The 5,166-nt window shown below is 42.7% G+C and overlaps 1 long non-coding RNA gene across 1 annotated transcript in view; it reads left to right on the forward strand.

Moving 5' to 3' along the window:
• LOC109299428 overlaps positions 1–2,569 on the forward strand; it is a 7,132-nt gene extending 4,563 nt beyond the window's left edge. Inside the window, exon 3 of the long non-coding RNA XR_002097835.1 lies at positions 2,559–2,569. This is a non-coding gene — a long non-coding RNA (uncharacterized LOC109299428). The remainder of the gene's footprint in view (positions 1–2,558) is intronic.
• Positions 2,570–5,166: the final 2,597 nt, after the last annotated feature.

Raw genomic sequence — 5,166 nt, forward strand, 5'->3', positions numbered from 1 at the left:
GCCCCCCCAGGCCTTGCTGGGCAGCACCCGCAGGCCAGGAGGTTGGGGGATGCCAGCCCCCCCGTGGGAGGGCTGTTTGTTTCTTTGGTAACAACTGTGTAAAGCTGGCCCCAGGGGAGGGTACAGCCATGGAGGGATACAGCCTGACTAAAGCCTGTCCAGCTGCAATCTTGGGGATGTTTGTCATTATTCATGTTCTTCTATGCTACCCTGCACTGCTCTGGGTTTGCACTGAGCTTCATCGCCTACTGCTCTGTTGCCCTGCTCTGCCTTTACTGTGTGATTCCATACAGTGCTCATAGGCTGAGCTCCTTGAGCCACAACGAGCCATGGATCAGGCAGTGGTCTCTTCTTGGGCACCATCCTGTGCACATACGGTGCTGCACAGACTACAGTCCTTCTTGTATTGTACCTCCACCACCTAATGTAGCGACTTCCTCCCCCTGTCAAGCTTCTGTATCTGGCAAATGCAGCATAGGGGCTTCACAAAACATCTCAAGGTTTCCAGGAGTTTAAAGACTTGGTTCTTTAAAGAGGAAAGGAGCACATGGAGCAATGAGAAAAGAAAGCAAGTGGAACTAGTGGGCAAAAGAGAGACAGGGCAAGACCAGAAGAGAAACTAGATCCCATTGTAGGACTGAGGTAGAAGAGGTAGGTAGGGTCAAGCTTATGGGAACATTGAAAAGTGTGTAGAAGCCTGAATATAACAGCTATGAAGGTACAGAAGTTCTGTGAGGAAGGAGACTTGAAATGCAAAAGGCAGATACATTTTTCATGAGTGGTGCACACATTCTCCCTCCATGGTCTACATGGGTCCCTGATGAGATATTAGTCCCAGTTTTTGCCTGTCTACTAGCGTGACTCTGTCCAGAGACTTAAGTGAATCTTGGATGCTTCCTTGGGACCAATTTGGATTGCTATAGAGTTTAAGTGGGAGTTAGCCACAAAAGTATGTGCTCTGGTCATGTCTACCCCAGTGTGCACACTGAAGGGTAACTGTGTAGGGTCCACTTGCCAACCTCATCACCAGAAGCAAACTTCCCGTGGCCCAAAGCACACCAAATGGATCCCATATTGGGACAAGAAATGTAAAACCTGCCAACACATCACTACTCCCACAATAACCACATCCCTCAACAGAACCATCTCCATTCCTGGATCTTAGACCTGCCCCTCCAGAAATGGAATATATCTCATCTAGTGCACTGAATGCCCTGATGGAAAATATGTAGGAGAAATCACACAACAACTGCATACCTGAATGAACACACACTGAAAATCGATCAAAGACAAAAATAACCAATTACCTGTGGGTGCCCACTTCTCACAAGACAACCACTCTCCAATCTCTCATTTCTAATTCTCAAAGGGAATTTACAAAACACCTTTCATAGACAAGCCTATGAATTTCACTTCATAAATCTACTGGATACAAAAAATCATGGACTAAATATAGATACTGGATTTATGGCACATTATAACCTGCCTGCCATCTGATAACCCCAGATAACCTGTCTGCATTTTACCAGCTACATTTTATCACCAGGTTAACATTCTCACCTTCCCCCCACAGCTACCTGTCTCACACCTATTGTCTCCCATTCCTGCTGATCCTCACTGCCTCACATTTGCATTTTCACAGACCTGTATTTTGCATGTTGTCTTCTATTCCATCCAGGAGAACACTAAACACCAGCAGACTCCCCCTATGCCTGAAGAGAGGTGTTTGTGCCTAAAAGCTTGCAAAGAACAATTTTTCCAACTATTTAGCTGGTCTAATAAAATATATTACGTTTACCCGAAGAACCTTGTCTGCCTAGGGTCCACCCCACACTTATGATAAGGGCCCTGAATTCTTTTCTGTTTCACTTGGACATTAAAGATCTAAGAAATAAAACCTTATTGGAAAGACCTGCATGCATTAAAGAGCCTGCTACTCCATTTTTCTGCTTTGGAAAGCTGAAGGCCTGAATTGACCCAGCTAGGATCTGAACTTCTGGTTCCAGGAAGTTGACCTATTTCAACATAATAACAACACAATGTATTTTTCAGTATTTATTTCCCAAGGAATTAAATGGCAGGCCCCATATTTCCATCAATTTGACAGATCTCTCCCTACCTGTTTTTTTAAGAAATCTGTCACCCACACAAAATAAAAACAAGTCTAAAATACAGCTGAGAAACTTCCCCTTGACTTGTGACAAACTTCCAAGTGGAGGATTTGCAAATGCTGCAGTTTCTGTGGCTAAGGATGTATTTTACTGAAATCAGAAATACAGTCACCCTGGCTCATCTATACTCCTCCACAAGCCAAGCCAGCGTGGTAACACAGACTGTAACTATGCTGAGCTTGTCAAGGCCCCCCATTGCATGATGGTGATGTTTTAGCATGGCTGTAGTGTCTAGTAAAGAGGAGGGAATTGAAACTGAACTTTTGCACTGGGCCCCAAAAGCTGAACCCTGCTTCTGCAGAGGAGCATTACCAGGGCAAGAGAGTTCCCTCGTCAGGTTTTTCTTTGCTTGCCAGTGCCTTCCTAGAGCAGTCTCTGGAACCGTAGCACCACTCCAACCATCTGAGAGAAGCAGCATGATCCAATGATTAAAGCATAAGCCCCAAGGGCATGAAATACAGACTCTTCTCTGGCTCTGCCACTGACTCACTCTGTAGCCTTTGTAACCTCATTTCACCTGTTTCTGTCTCCCCATTTTTTAAATGGGAGCAATGCTGATCTATTAAACAGGGACACAGTAAAGATTTGTGAGCTGTAATATTCAGTGTCTCTGCATGCACTAAATATTCTTGTTATAGTTGGAGAAGTGATTTTTTCCCCCCTCATTATGAGAAAGGGATTAAAGTAAGATAACTGAGGTTACCAGATAATGGGGTGTATCTGTGACTGGCAATCCATCCGTGGGGAATGCAGAACAGGGTGGCAGTCTTCATCTGTCAGCTGGAAACACTTTCTGAAGGACTGGCTTTTTGTTCTCCCTGTAATAAATGGGGATCGTTCATTCCACCACTTGCAATCCTGCTACATTATGTACCATATTTTGGATCTTTGATGGGTGTAGACATTAGTTATATTTGTCTTGAATGCACTGTGCATCCACATTCTAGCAACTCCAATTACTGCAGGAAATACCTCAGAGCCTTGTCATAACATAATGATCAATATGTTTTAGAAATGCCCATGGAATAGGAATTCAGAATTCTACTCTAATAACGACTGTTCAAATGGTGGCAGGAATATCAGAGAGGTGCTTCACCTGCCTTGAGATGGCATTAGTTTGTATTTGTGGTTGGGTATCGATGTCCAAAAGAGTAAACTCAGGGCATTAATGAGAGTGGAATTTGACCCAATTGATATATCAAGATATGCACAGATCCCCAGGATGAAAATGCCCTGGGGGCACTGAACATGCTATGAACATACAACTTGACTTTAATTTTTCTTACTTTCCCCCCTCTCTAAAGCTAGTACTTTTACAGATGGGATCATTCTAGAAGAACCACATTGGCCTGGACTATGCTAGCGATTCCCAACAAGGATGCGGTAGCACCCGGGGTGTGGGGGGTGCCTTGAGATCCTTTTAAGAGTGCCAGGGGGTGTCATGTAACGTTAGCATTGTGATGTGTGCAAGAATAATTCACAAGATTAACCCAGAGATTTCAAATAGTAATTCGTAGTGTTAAAAACATTCTGACATTTTATGGCCTTTTTGAGTTCTCTGCAACAGAAAAATTGCTCTATTATTTTGCCTTACTCAAAAACGAAGAGCTGGTATTTGCCAACAATGTCTTGAGTGTATTGAGGAGTACCTTGGTTCTTGAAAGTTTGAGAACCACTAGACTATGTGATGTAATGAACATTCACTATATTTGTATTCAGGCTGCTGGCCACAAGATGATGACCTTTGGGTGATAGAGTGGTTTTAGAAGTTAATGGCTGATGAAGGGAAGGGAAATCTCCCACTTTGCGTAATGTCTTTGTGTCAGTTGCTTCTGAACACAGAAATAAGATGTCTCAGCTACCTGCCTTCAAACATGAAAAGGGAAAGGTTTGGTATAAAGGACAAGTTATAAATAAATATTCTGGGGAAACGATATTTTGATATTTGATGAGGTAGCATAGCAATTAAAGAGAAACCAGGAGCACAAGCGGTGCTGATTCAGCCACTAGATTCTGAGTTCCCAGCTAATATTCAGAACGGCTGCCTCCAAAAAGGAGATGGGATCCTGGTCTGTTAGAGGCCAATCAGAAGAATACTGGACGCCTCAGCTCTATATTGGGTACAATTGTGCAGGGGTTTGCCCAACTGATCAAAAATGGAATTTCCATTCTGTAGGAAATCCCAAAATTTCTTTCCATTCCAAATTAAAAACTATAACTTACCACTAACTGTCATTTCCAGAATATTTTGTTTAGGAAACATTGAAACTGCCATGTTGAAATGTGCCATTTTAAGGTCAACATATTTCACGTAGTCTTAATTGAAAGCATAGTGATATGATACAGTTCAAAATAATTCAAAGCGAAGCATTTTACCAGTTTTCCATTAAAAGTGTTGATGAAATTGACCCCTTTGGATATCAGAACATTTTAACTGTAACAGTCGCTTTCTGATAGAAAACTTGACCATCAGAAATGTTGACCATCTGCTATTTGGTTTTATGGTCATTTTAGATATTTCATGTAACAATGAAGGAAGTGTCATAAAATCAAATAGCAGAATGGTACCATGGGATGGTTAAGATTTAGACAGAGAAAGGAAAAGCCTTGGCTTTTTCAGTCCCTGCCCCGCTGCTGACTTGTGATGAGATTGAACAAGTAAATTAGTTACAGTGGACTCCATCATTTGTGGCTGTCTGTGCAATCATGATAAAAAAATGAACTTACTTCAAAAAGAAGCTTGTAATGGATGTTACTATTGCCAGTTTTTTACATGGAAGGTGCTCTGATACCACACTGTTGGGCTGTGGCATAAAACCTTAAGCTTTGCAAATAGAAGCTGCCCCTTGTCTCACCCCAGCTGGCCAGGTGGGCATGTTTGTCATGCTTACCACCTTTGATGGGGCTCCTAGATTAAGTCTGGACAGGATGCTTTAGGCTGACTCTGCAAAAGCATGTTCTGTTTGCTGGTCTGGCTCCTAGGTGTGACACTGAC

This window comes from Gavialis gangeticus, unplaced genomic scaffold (assembly GCF_001723915.1).
Source record: "Gavialis gangeticus isolate Ggan-Ray unplaced genomic scaffold, GavGan_comp1, whole genome shotgun sequence".
Lineage (NCBI taxonomy): Eukaryota > Metazoa > Chordata > Crocodylia > Gavialidae > Gavialis > Gavialis gangeticus.